This window comes from Desmodus rotundus, chromosome 4, assembly GCF_022682495.2.
Source record: "Desmodus rotundus isolate HL8 chromosome 4, HLdesRot8A.1, whole genome shotgun sequence".
Classification (NCBI taxonomy): Eukaryota; Metazoa; Chordata; class Mammalia; order Chiroptera; family Phyllostomidae; genus Desmodus; species Desmodus rotundus.
Window position 1 is genome coordinate 77,828,457 of NC_071390.1, and position 14,687 is coordinate 77,843,143.

At 40.8% G+C, this 14,687-nt stretch overlaps 1 protein-coding gene and 1 pseudogene across 1 annotated transcript in view; both read right to left on the reverse strand.

The window, feature by feature from the left end:
• The window catches only part of TMEM150C (transmembrane protein 150C), a 112,553-nt gene that overhangs the window by 28,995 nt on the left and 68,871 nt on the right, over nt 1–14,687 (reverse strand). The window lies entirely within an intron of this gene.
• LOC112317874 (cytochrome c oxidase subunit NDUFA4 pseudogene) lies at nt 10,416–10,663 on the reverse strand (annotated as a pseudogene).

Genomic DNA, 14,687 nt, shown 5'->3' on the forward strand with positions numbered 1-14,687 from the left:
ACTGAGAATCGAACCTGCAACCTTTTGGTGTACGGGAAAATGCTCTAACCAACTGAGCAACCTGGCCAGGACTGTTACATATACTTTTCTTGTCCAAAATAACCTATCCTTCTTTTGCCCACACTTATCTTACAATTGAGCAAAGAACCCACAGGAAACAACACTGATGTGCTTCCTACTCTGTGCTGGAAGAGGGCTCCTGGAGGTGCCAGGAGAGGAACTGTGGATGAGGCTGGTGTCATGACTCTGAGTTTTCTGGCTTGACAAGTTGAGACATTTGACTGGAAGTACTGCAAAGAGTAAATTGATCTGTTAAACTAATACTCTCCACTGCCTCAGTATTTTCTGAGAATTAAAAATTAAAAGTGGGAGATGGTTCTCTCTCTTCCATTCTTCCAGATACCATTCAAATAAATGGGTCCATTGCTTCCAGTCACATTAGAAAGTGTCACCCAAACTCTATTTACATTTCCTAGCAAGGACAAGTTCTACTCTTTCCTTGAGCTACACCAGCACGGGACCTCCCAGTGAGCAGAGGACATATTTCCTTGCATTTTTAAGGAATGAAGGAGAGAACAAAGAAATACTCCACACTTCTAAGATAGTTTTATCCTTGCATTCTGAGTTATACTTCTTTTTTATTCTGTCTAATATTATTCCATTGATGTTAATGTTCCAATAACATCTCACAGTAAAATACTCAGGATAATTGTTCCCACATCTCAAATGGTAAATTATATCTGGAACAATGTCACCTAACGACTTTCTGACAAAAGGAGGAAAAGAGCCAGAACTGGATAAACCTTCTGGAAAGGATTCTGGCATTTGCGGTTTGGAATACTCTCCTCCAAATGGTATCATTTATCCAAATGATATACAGATGGTCAAATCCTTCCAGGGTGGCAATACAGCTAACTCTTTGTATGCTCCTACCATGTGTTCTTTTCTTTCAATAAATATCAAAGTTTGAGTGATTTTCACTCTCTTTCACCCAATCTGTGATAGGTGTGAGATTGAATAGTGTGAACTCTTCAACACAGAGTCAGAGGCTGAAAACCCCAGTCTGCTCCCTGTTCTCCTTGTGACCTGTATCTCTGAGGCTTTCATTCTTCTTCAGAGACAAAAAGAACTGTATTGAAGGTTTTGTGGTGGTCCCTGCTGTTGACATTTAGTTCCTCTGGAAGTCTAGCTGCAAACACCCAAGAGAATACCTGGCCACTTAAAAATTTACAGTCTCATGGAAGCAAACAAAGTATTTCTATAAGCCCACATTAGCTCAGCACCTAAGACTCCAATTACTTTACCTGATTTGAAAAAGGGGCTGTGATAAAGTTGAGGTCATATAATTATTCAGATTTTTATCATCAAATTCCAAACAGATGGTTCTTACAGTATAAGCTAATGAAGTTACTGAAGTCAAAGAATATAGTGTACTGTTGTCGATGATAATCCCTGAAGACAAATTTTCTATTCTATCAGGCCATGGTAAAACTCCTCCAATTTACAAATGGAAAAGCAAAGCCCATTGATCACCTTCTTTTACAGCTTTTAAAACTTTATTAGTGAGAAACCATTTATAATAATGACTGTAAAATGTCACAAAAGCTAAGATATTTTATGGGGCTGGAAAGCATTTGCTTGGCAGGAACTAGGAGTTTGTACTCCCTAGGGTAATTAATGGTGAGAGGTAGCAATAGTTCAGGGACTCTGCAGCCAAGATTACCAGGGCTTGGAACACCAGCTCCACCACTTACTAGTTATGTGACCTTGGTTAGGTCCTCTCTGTGCCTCAGTTCCTTCATCAGTAAAGTGGAAATAATAATGCTACCTACCTCATTGGATTTTTATGAGGGCAAAATACATTTAAAGTGCTGATAGTGCCTAGCATTTGATTGCTTTTCAATAAATGTTAACTATATTCCACTGTAAGTGATATTTGGAGTCCTTAGTTATCATTTGTTCATTTTGTAATTTATCAGAAAATGAGCTCTCTGTTACAGTAGTTTTTATTCTGTCAGGGCCAGATGGAAGAGAGCAGGAAAGACTCAAGATCACCCACTAATGATTATGATTGTCACAGTGTCTGTGGACCAACAGTATCCTCGGTTCCTTTTTAACCTTCTGGTAATCTTGTTATTTTCCACGTGTGTCATGAGCAAATATGAAGGGCTTGTATTACTCTGTAATTCATTTACAATTGTAAGTGGTAATCACAAGGACTGTTTGTTTTATTTTGTTCTTAACATGTTTACAGGCTCTCAGATATAAATCAACACGGAAAGATCTGCAATACAACCAAATCATTATGCTGATAGTTAACATTTTGCTTTCATTGGACCCTAAGTTTGGGAAAGCTGATAGTTTGAGAGACGACCTGGTGTCACCCTAAGACTATATGATCTCCTCTGATCAGACAGATATAAGTAATATTATCAAATCTATGAGGCCAATTTTGCCCCCAAAATAATTTTCATGAGCACTGGCAAGTTACAGTATATTAATTAATGAAGGATTTCTGTAAAATATTACTATTTCCAAAAGAATATGATTATTTCTTTTTTTTAAAGATTTTATTTATTTATCTTCAGAGAGAGGGCAAGGGAGAGAGGGAAAGAAACATTGATGTGCAAGAGATACATCGATCCATCACCTCTCGCATACCCTCAACTGGGGGTCCAGGCCACAACCCAGACATGTGTCCTGACTGGGAATCGAGCCATCAACCCTTCAGTTTGTAGGCTGGCACTCAATCTACTGAGCCATACCAGCCAGGACCAAAAGAATATGATTATTTCTAAGTAGAATCAATGGTAACTGTTTTTCTCCAATGCTTTTCTGATTTCTAAAATCAATCACCTTCATTCAACTGGCAGGTGACTTACAGGGATACTTTCAAGGTAGTGGCCCAAAGGATTCTTTTTCTCAGAAATAGACGGAATACACTGTCCTTACACCGTTCGAGTAATCCCAGAAGAAAATCCCTTCTACCAGTACTTCAAATTTGATATTATCTTCTTAGAGTTTCTATGCCAAGACTCTTTTATATCTTCAATAATATTTAAAAATATTCTCCATATGTGGCATCTCTAATTGCCAATCCAACAGTCATTTTTCTTCTTCCAAGTTAACAGAATCTAGTTTTATTCAGGACAGCAATCTGCTTAGCCAAAGGGTATATGTCATGGCTGGTCTAAGCTAATCGTAGCTATCTCATTTTCCTTTGCTGAGTGTCTTTCAAGACTCCTTTGCGCCTTACCAATAAGATGCAAGGGGAAGTCTACTGGGTAGCAAGGGAAGGGTTTACATCCTTCATAATGGAAAATTTCTTTTCCTCCCACTCTCCTCCTTTTCAACTTGGGATGCTGTTGTGAAAATATAACCACAAGACAGCAAACACATGAACCCAAAGCCAACATACTGAGGATGGCAGTGCAGAAGGAAAGAAGTGACTCCTTGATAACATCACTGAGAAGCTATACCCAAACTTCCAACATCATGAGCCCTAAACTTCTTGTAAGGTGAATCAATTAAGTCTTCACTGCTTTATTACTGTTGGTTAGTATAGCAACAAAATCCATTCTCTCTTCTTCCACTATAGCTGAGCAAGTGGCTACTCAACTATCTATAATTAGCAGCCTCCCTTTCAGGTAAATGTGGCCCTGTGAGTAAGTTCTCTCCAGTGGAATGTGAATGAAAGCTCATATAATAATAGTATTGTGTGTTATATAGCAAAAGGTCTCTATTTTCCACAGATGCATACTGAAGTATTTAGGGCTCATTGTCACAGTATCTAAAATTTACTTTTAAAAACATTACTAGTGGAATGATGAAAAAGTTAGAAATATAGTGGTAATGATTTCACAACATTGTGAATATAATTAATGCCAGTGAATTGTACATTTAAAAAGGTTAAAATACAAAATTTTATGATATATATTTTACCATAATAGAAAAAACACATCATCAAAAACAAGTACCACATCACACCCATTAGGATGTCTATTATCAAAAACAAAAACCAAAAAACAATAAAATCCAGAAAATGACAAGTGCTGGCGAGGATGTAGAAAAATTGAAACCCTTGTGCTCTGTGGCTGGGAATGTAAAATGGTGTGGTTGCTATGGAAAAAAGTATGATGTTTCCTGAAAAAATTAAACACAGAATTACCTTATGATCCAGTAATTCTATTTCTGGCTATGTGCCCATAAAGATTGACAGCAGAGTCTCCAAACAGCATTTTTCACAATAACCAAAAGGTGGAAGCAACCCAAGCGTCCACTGATGGATGAACGGATAAACAAAATGTAGTCTATACACACATGGAATATTATTCAGCCTTAAAAAGGAGGGAAATTCTGATATGTGACACAACAGGAGACCTTTGAGGACATTATGATAAATAAAGTAAGCTAGTCACAAAGGACAAATACTGTATGGTTCCACTCATATGGGGTACTTAGAAAAGTCAAATTTATAGAGACAGAAAATAGAATGGTGGTTGCCAGGGGCTGGGGTGGAGAAGTATGGAGTTATTATTTAATGGGCACAGAGTTTCAGTTTTACAAGATGAAGAGAGTTCTGGAGATGGCTGGTGGCGATGGCTGCACAACAATGTGAATGGGCTTAATAGCACTGAATTACATACAAACTTAAAATAGTGAAAATGGTAGTTTATGTTTATAATATTTTAGCACAATTAAAAAATAATAAACACAAAAATATTATCTTAGAAAAATCTGGTTTGTGCCAAGTCTCTTGATTCTTTAAAACAAACAAACAAAAAACCCCAAAATAGTCACCTGATAGGTCTGTCTTGGAAGACAGACTACACTCCTATTGAGCTTATAATTTTATGAATATGATTGAAAAGTCGGTATATTAGTATTAATTGGCTGTTCTTTGCTGTTGATTAAGGTGTTTTAAGAAAGAGACTAGCCCAGATCAGGATAGAATAGATTGAGGGGTGCAGAGAGATGCAAAAGAAGAGGAAGAGTTTAGAAATTTGGGGCCTTGGAGAGGTGGACAAGCCAGTGGCTTCTACACCTCAGACAGCATGGGATTAGGGATGAGAAAAAGTGTGTTGCCTTCCCTCCAAAGTCTTGGTTTCAGAGGCCTCAATACAGCCACGTTACATTGAGAGGGAGGAGCATGGAGGACTCAGAAGCCAAGGAAAAAAGCAGGCTCAAGATCTGTGTCTTGGAAAGAATTTTGGGAGAGACTGCTGGCATGTGACCCACTTGTAAGTTAATAGATCAGAAGCCAGCTGAGTTTCTGAGGGAATTGTATTAGCAAAGCCAAGGCAATAAAACCTTGTGACTGTTGTCTCTCAGATGGCCAAATCTGTCTCATTTAGGTAAAGACGAAACTGAACAGGAAGAACCACCATCCCCACGGGCAGGTCCAAGGGACACACAGATGCATGAACAAGGGGGTGCTCCTAAAGGGAGCAGAACCAGGGGCTAATCAGGAAACCTCTTTCTCTGCCAGGGCAGGTGGCCTTCCCATTCCTCTAGGATCCCAGCATTCCTATGGGCCAGGGGCTGCTGTGTGCATTTCTTTCTCCTCCTTTTTGAATGGGACTTTTAAATGTGTTTTTTTCTACTTCATCTCCCATCATTGTATATGGAGTGTGCATATGAGGATAGAAAGAAAGATAATTTGCTTTTTAGTTCACAGATTGCCAGACCATTAGGAACCACATCCAAACCTGATGGAAAGGACTGGGCATTACTCAGAGACCATGGCCTTTCAGGTGGTGCATTTGCTGCATGGGCTTTTTTTGTCTGTCTCCCTTGGGCTAAAGTGAGTGTGTTCTACGTGTTGGAAATACAGTGTTCACTGACTCTTGGTAGCCAGAAGGACTGATTGCAGCAAGACTGTGAAAATCCATTATCTCCTTCTTCCAATGTGTTAGAAGTATAATAGATAGGTATTTGGTTCCCCAGCCTCATCTGCACTGTGAAGTAGCCCTAAGTTCCTGCCAATGGAATGTGAGCAAAAGAGATGTCTGTCACTGCCTGGCCTGGCACACGCACCTCTCATTCATTTTCTATAGCTGAGACAGCGATGACCAGAAGAAACGAGCTATGCTGAGCAGGGCCTGGCTGTCATGAACCCCTCCTCCCCCACTAATATGGGACACCTACCCTAGACTGTTACATAAGGAAAAAATGACCATTTTTAAGCCACATTATTATTGGGTTTCTTGTACAGCAGCTGAACTATTACTCTAGCTAATAAATTCAGATACTCTGTTAGCTGCAGCCCAAAAATCTTACCTGGTACCTCACATTATTTCCTATAAAAATGACAAAGCTACTCTGTCCATGGGCTACTTGAGAGTCACACAGATTAATTTCTAAAAAAATTTTCAATTATAGTTGACATTCAATATTATTTTTTAATAGTTTTAGGTATAGAGCATGGTGGTTATACATTTATATAATTTATGGAGTGATTCCCCCCAAGTCTAGTACCCACCTGACACCATTAGTTATGATAATATTACCAACTATATTCCCTATGCTGTACTTTACATCCCCATGGCTATTTTGTAAATACCCATTTGTACTTCTCAATCCTTTCATCTTTTTAAAATATACTTTATTGATTATGCTATTACAATTGTCCCATTTTTTCTCCTCCTTTTTCCCCTCTGCCCTGCACCACCCCCTCCCACCAGTACTCCCCCTGGCCCCCACCTTAGTTCATGTCCATGGGTCGTACATATAAGTTCTTTGGTTTCTCCATTTCCTGTACTATTCTTCACCTCCCCCTGTCTATTTTGTATCTACCAATTACACTTCTTATTCCCAGATCTTTTCCCCCATTCTCTCCCCTTGCACCCTTCACTGATAACCCTCCATGTGATCCCCATTTCTGTGATTCTGTTCCTATTCTAGTTGTTGCTTAGTTTGTTTTTTGGGTTTTTTTAAGGTTCAGTTGTTGATACTTGTCATTTTGCTGTTCATAGTTTCGATCTTCTTTTTCTTAGGTAAGTCCCCTTAACATTTCATATAATAAGGGCTTGTGGATGATAAACTCCTTTAACTTGACCTTATCTGGGAAGCACTTTATCTGCCCTTCCATTCTAAATGATAGCTTTGCTGGATAGAGTAATCTTGGATGTAGGTCATTGCCTTTCATGACTTTGAATACCTCTTTGCAGCCCCTTCTTGCTTGTAAGGTTTATTTTGAAAAATCAGCTGACAGTCTAATGGGCACTCCTTTGTAGGTAACGGTCTCCTTTTCTCTTGCTGCTTTTAGGATTCTCTCCTTATCTTTAATCTTGAGTAATGTAATTATGATGTGCCTTGGTGTGTGCTTCCTTGGGTCCAACTTCTTGGGGACTCTCTGAGCTTCCTGGACTTTCTGGAAGTCTATTTCCTTTGCCAGATTGGGGAAATTCTCCTTCATTATTTTTTCAAGTAAGTTTTCAATTTCTTGCTCTTCCTCTTCTCCTTCTGGCATCCCTATGATTCGGATGTTGGGAGGTTTAAAGTTGTCCTGGAGGTTCCTAAGCCTCTTCTCATTTTTTTGAATTCTTGGTTCTTCATTCTTGCTGGTTGGATGTTTATTTCTTTCTTCTGCTCCAAACCATTGATTTGAGTGCCGGTTTCCTTCCCTTCACCGTTGGTTCCCTTTACATTTTCCTTTATTTCACTTTTTATAGCCTTTACTGTTTCCTCTAATTTGCAACCATACTCAACCATTTCTGTGAGCATCCTTATTACCAGTGTTTTCAACTCTGCATCTGATAGATTGGCTATCTTTGTGGCTTAGTTGTTTTTCTGAAGCTTTGATCTCTTCTTTTCATTTGGGCCATATTTCTTTGTCTTGGAGTGCCTGTTAGGTTGTAAGGGGTGGAGCCTTAGTTATTCTCCAGGGTGGGGCAACCCACGTTGCTGTTGTGGCACTGTATGTGGGGGAGGGGTCCGAGAGGGAACAATGCCACTTGTTCAGCTCTCAGTGGGCTTTCAGTCACTTCCTCCACTACCTAGTAAATTCTCAACCTTCTCTATCTTCCTCAGTCCCTCAGTCCTACAGATGATGTCACTACATGTCCATTTTAAGCACTTAGAAGGCTACAGGGTATAAACAAGGGTGTGCCTGCAGAATTAAGAACAAAATTAGGAAAAGTCAATAAAGGTAGCTCTAGTTAATCAATAATATTGAGGCATGCAGATCTGCGATACAACTGCACAACTTCCAAGTGTGCGGCTAAGTGGTCTCACATGTTTCACAAGTCTCAGAAGGTAGTGACTGGTGGGAAACTGGAACTCTTAATCTGTTCAATGAGCTGGCCCCCATTGGCCTGTAGGTGGCCCCCAAAGGCTCCAGTGTCTTTCACCAGCCCAAGAATGTACTGGCTTTGGCCCCAGGTCACCTCTTCGGGGCTCTGCTATCCCAACTGTCCCTTTCAGAGCTCAGATGCCAGCTCCCTTCTGTGGCCTCTCTCTACTTCCCTGTGAAGATGGATCAGATGTTGACACCCAGTTCCCAAGCAAATTCGGCCCTTCTGGTGCTGATTACCAGGTGGGTGGGTTTGTGTACATTCCAGGACCCTGTGGGTCTCTCCAACAAACTCTCCTGTGAGGCTGAGAGTTTCTCTTGCTGCCGCAACCCTTACTGGTTTTTAAAGCCAAAGGTTTTTGAGGCTTCATTTCACACAGGGGAACATCAGCTCCCCAGTTGTTCCTCCTGGTTTATCTGCACACAAATGTGGGACTGTCCCATCCGCCAGATGCTGTCTTGCCCATGTGGTCCTCCAGTTGCCACCTTGCTGCACGTCCTCTCCACCCCAGCTTCCAGTCTCCGACCCTCCTACCAGTCTGGAAGAATGTTTCTTCTTTAACTCCTTGGTTGTTGGACTTCCATACAATTTTATTTTCTGGCAGTTCTGGTTGTTTTTTTGTTTTTAAATTTGTCATTGTCTGTCTTTTGGTTGTTCAAGGAGGCAAAGTGTATTTACCTATGCCTCCATCTTGGTCGAAAGTCTCAATCTCTTCATCTTTTTCACCCAGCACCTTAAACCCCCTCCCATCTGGCAACCATTAATTTGATCTCTGTATCTATAGGTGATAATAATTTACACAATCTTGCCCTGGTGAATCATATGATACCCAAGAGTGCCAAGTGATAAGGTGGTTTATCCAAGTGCATGGAAGAATTAAGGCCAGGGAATGATTTGCTTGCTCACTTAGCAGTGACCAATCTCTTACATATAGTTTTTACAAAGGTTTTATAAATATATACACATAACTTTTTCCTAAAGAGCTATCTGTATTTTATAGATTTGAAATCAAATGAATACTCACAGGAAAAACCCCCCAGCATCCTGGAAGGTATAAAAAAATTAGGTAGCATGACTAATTTTATTTTGTAGATGACAATGACATGATTATTCTCAACATGCCTGATTCAGCAGTTTTAAAGAATCTTTCCTAGATCCTTTTCTATAGCAATTATTTCATGTGCTTTTCTTATCCCTAAGGCAGAAAATAAACAGAGAAAAAAGCCACAAGGCAGTCTGACCACAAGCTTACTGAAAATGAAATCTTTGTGCCTGAAGTCCCTTGTCCACAGCTTTGAAATCACATCACAACAACCTTTTTGGCCTGTAGTCCCAGCTTTCAGTGCCAAAACACACAATGACTCATCATGATGATGGCTGTCTCTTGCTAGACTCTGATACCAACACCGTAAGCCTGGTTCCATGAAGAGAAACAACCAAACATAAAACCAACCAGAGCAAACAAGAAATCCCCAAGGGACAGATTAAGTTCAGGAAATGGGTATCTGAGAAGGAAATCCAGCTAGAATTTTATGTGGCTAGTGGTAGGGCACTAAGGCTGAGAGATGCTAGGCTAATGCACAAGACCATCAAACATCAAACCTTGAACTTGGATCTTCTCACCCAAAAAACTGATAGCTGCTCAGTGGCTGTGCTACACCAAAGGTGATGGCAAAAATGGTAATTTTTTTCACTCATTATTGTAGGAACACAAAACAGAACTGGAACCACAAGCACATGTCCGGATCCACAGTCTCTGGTTTAACATCCAGGCTCTGCCACTTAGTTGCTGGATGAAGCTATACAAATTGCTTAACCTCTCCAAGCCTCAATTTTTTCACCTACAACATGGGGACCATAATAGTACCTACTTTACAGGGCTTCCATGAGGATTAAGGGAGGTAACACAAAAGGGTCTTTGATAAACATATGGCAAGCACTCAATAATTGGAAGCCTATTATTATAAATGGCCGTCTTGTTTTTTGAAGTTTCAGATAATTAATAATCAGGGTAAACCCCAACATATTGGGAGGAGGAATATTTCCTAGTTAAGTGGAAAATTGTGTGGATGACTTCCGGAAGACCTTCATTCTAAGCAGCTTTATAGTAAAACATTACATTTAGAAGTCTGGACCTTCTTTCTTCATTTTGGTGTAATCTACATTCACTGAGTAGAACTTGTATTGATCATTGGGACCCAGTTTGTTTCAGGGTTCGGGGTTATTCTTTCTGTCCCAACAGACAGCTGGATTGAACAATGCCAGGAGTTAGATACAAAGTGCTGCTTGAGTACCTACAGCTCCAGTAAATACAAAGAGGGGATCAAGCATGGATCCTTTTTGGCCTGACCGAAGATCTGGCAGAGCATGGTTGTGGTGGAGGGCTTGGGCCGGGGATGTAGAGAAAAATAAAACTGAAGGCTGGGAAGCAGGTGGTCTGTGCACTGAGCATAAAAAGCTGTTTAATATCACTGATGCTCAACCCATTTGTGTTCTCGAAAAAGAAAGCAGACCTGGTGATTTATTCCAGCTTAACAATGACTGTTTAAGAATTCAGTGAAGAACCTGAAAGAGAATGTAGGCTTCTTTAAAAACAACAACAACAACAAAACATGACTTTATTGGTTTTTAGAGAAAAGGGAAGGGAGGAAGAAAGGGAGGGACAGAAACATCAATGTGAGAAACTTCAATTGGTAGCCTCTCATACACACCCCAACCGGGGACTGAACCTGCAACCCAGGCATGTGCCCTGACTAGGAATCAAACCTGCAACCTTTCACTTTTCTTGATGACACCCAACCAACTGAGCCACACTGGTCAGAGCTAGGCTAGACTTCTAATGTTCTCTCCATGAAGTAGGATATGACCATGTACAAAAATGCTTCAGTATCTTAGAAATTATGCTGATGATTTATTTGGAAGGACAAAACACATACACACACACACACACATACACGCACACACGAAATATACTAGACCAGAGGTTGCTTCATGGAGTCCAGACTGGTGCTGAAGAAGATTGGATATTACCCTGTGTCCTTCCCAGGGCCATAAGAACTAATCAACACCTGAGAACCCGAACTCCCTTGAACACTCAGAACCACTACATTACTGAAATGAAAACCACCAAAACCAGGGACTTGTAAATGTAGTTAACTGCCTTCCACACACCTGGTGAAAGGTGATCTAATACATTTCTCATTTCACACAGTACCCTGTACAAAACACCTGGGACAGACCTAGTAAATTCTCAACCTTCTCTATCTTCCTCAGTCCCTCAGTCCTACAGATGATGTCACTACGTGTCCATTTTAAGCACTTAGAAGGCTACAGGGTATAAACAAGGGTGTGCCTGCAGAATTAAGAACAAAATTAGGAAAAGTCAATAAAGGTAGCTCTAGTTAATCAATAATATTGAGGCATGCAGATCTGCGATACAACTGCACAACTTCCAAGTGTGCTGCTAAGTGGTCTCACATGTTTCACAAGTCTCAGAAGGTAGTGACTGGTGGGAAACTGGAACTCTTAATCTGTTCAATGAGCTGGCCCCCATTGGCCTGTAGGTGGCCCCCAAAGGCTCCAGTGTCTTTCACCAGCCCAAGGATGCACTGGCTTTGGCCCCAGGTCACCTCTTCGGGGCTCTGCTATCCCAACTGTCCCTTTCAGAGCTCAGATGCCAGCTCCCTTCTGTGGCCTCTCTCTGCTTCCCTGTGAAGATGGATCAGATGTTGACACCCAGTTCCCAAGGGGGAGAGGGAGGGCAGGGTGGAAATGGGAGACCTGTCTCCCATGACACACATATAGTCTCTCCCAAGTTCCTCCCTTTCATTCCTGTTACCACACTTAGACTAACAGTCTCTTCTCCAGTGGACTTTAACTACCTGGTTTCTGCACAATTAGCACCTTTCTACCTTTCAGGACTTGCCACCTGCCTTTGTTCCTTCTTCTCCCTTCCCAGCTGTGGTACCTATAATTCCCCTTTCACTGCTCTAAGTACCTCCCCTTACGAAGAATGAACTGAGAAATGGCTCTCTTAGAAATAGCTAACCAGAAAACAGATAACATGTTCTCTTCCTCCAGATAACAAATTTATATCACATTAGTCAAAGTCTCCAATCAGTTACACTCCCCCTAGTATCTTGAATTTTTCCTTGCCTGGTATGAATTAAAGGCAGATTCTTAGACTGAGGAAGTTGAACGGTTAAAATACTTTTTTTTAAGTGTTTTAAAAAAAATTTTATTTATTTATATTTAGGGAGCAGAAAGGAGAGAGAAAGAGGGAGAGAAACATCAATGTGTGGTTACCTCACACGCACCCCTGACTGGGGACTGGCCTTCAACCCAGGCCTGTGCCCTGACTGGAATCGAACTGGCGACCCTTTGGTTTGCAGGCTGGCACTCATTACACTGAGCCACACCAGCCAGGGCACCATTAGAATTCTTAAGTGTGTCTGAATAGTACTGGACAAGGAAAAGAGTTGCTTCAATTTCGAGGCTGTTAGTTTCCTGGAAAAAAACATCTTAACAGTAAAGAATAGCAGTTCACGAAACTAATCTTGCTTGATAGAAATATCCTCTCTCCTATTGTTCTAAACCTATATTTACCAAATTACTTTTGGCCTGTAATATGGTTTTCTTTATTGTTTTAAAATATATTTTATTGATTATGCTACTACAGTTGTCCCATTTTTTTCTCCCCTTTATTCCCTTCTGCCTTGCACCGCCTGGCCCCCCCCCCTCCCCCAGTTCATGTCCATGGGCTGTGCATAAAAGTTCTTGGGCTTCTCCATTTCCTATACTATACTTAACCTCCCCCTGTCTATTTTGTATCTACCATTTATGCTTCTTATTCCCTGTTCCTTTTCCCCCATTTTCCTCCCTTGGCCCCCACACTGATTACTCTCTATGTGATCTCCATTTTGGTGATTCTGTTCCTGTTCTAGTTGTTTGTTTAGTTTGTTTTGTTTTTTTGTTTCAGGTTCAATTATTGATAGTTGTGAATTTGTTGTCATTTTGCTGTTCATAGTTTTGATCATCTTCCTTTTCTTAGATAAGTTCCTTTAACATTTCATATAATAAAGGCTTGATGATGAAGAACTACTTTAACTTGACCTTCTTGCCCGTTTCTTTTGAGACATCAGCTGATAGTCTTATGGGAACTCCTTTGTAGGTAACTGTCTCCTTTTCTCTTGCTGCTTTTAGGATTCTCTCCTTATCTTTAATCTTGAGTAATGTAATTATGATGTGCCTTGGTGTGTGCTTCCTTGGGTCCAACTTCTTGGGGACTCTCTGAGCCTCCTGGACTTCCTGGAAGTCTATTTCCTTTGCCAGATTGGGGAAATTCTCCTTCATTATTTTTTCAAGTAAGTTTTCAATTTCTTGCTCTTCCTCTTTTCCTTCTGGCACCCCTATGATTCAGATGTTGGGATGTTTAAAGTTGTCCTGGAGGTTCCTAAGCCTCTCCTCATTTTTCTGAATTCTTGTTTCTTCATTCTGTGCTGGATGAATGTTTATTTCTTCCTTCTCCTCCAAATCATTGATATGAGTCCTGGTTTCCTTCCCATCACTGTTGGTTCCCTGTATACTTTTCTTTATTTCACTTTGCATAGTCTTCACTTTTTCCTCTAATTTGTGACCATACTCAACCATTTCTGTGAGCATCCTGGTTATCAATGTTTTCAACTCTGCATCTGATAACTTGGCTATCTCTTTATCGCTTAGTTGTATTTTTTTCTGGAACTTTGATCTGTTCTTTCATTTGAGCCATATTTTTTTGTCTTGGTGCTACTGTTATGCTGTAAGAGGCAGAAATTTATGTATTCGCCAGGGCAAGGCAACCCATGTTGCTGCGTTGTTGCACTGTATGTGGGGGAGGGGTCCGAGAAGGAACAATGCCACTTGCTCAGCTCTCAGCGGGCTTTCAATCACTTACTCAAAAGCAACTTGGGCTCTTCTGGTGCTGATTCCCAGGTGAGTGCGTTTGTGTACATTCTAGGATCCTGTGGGTCTTCTCAATGAACTCTCTTGTGAGGCTGGGAATCTTCCTGCCGCCGCAACCCCTGCAGGTTTTTACAGCCAGAGGTTTTGAGACTTTATATCCTTGCACTGGAATCCTGGGTTGCATAGTCCTGCACCTCAGTTGTCCCTCCAGGTTTATCTACATGCAAATGTGGGACTTCCCCATCCACCAAACGCTGCCTTGCTCACCCTGGTCTTCCAGTCTCTGCCTTGCTGCGTGTCCTCTCCACCCTGGCTGCCCGTCTTCACCTCTCCTACTGGTCTGGAAGAATGTTTCCTCTTTTAACTCCTTGGTTGACGGACTTCCATACAGTTCAATTTTCTGGCAGTTCTGATTATCTTTTGTTTTTCAATTTGTTGTTGTCCTTCTTTTGG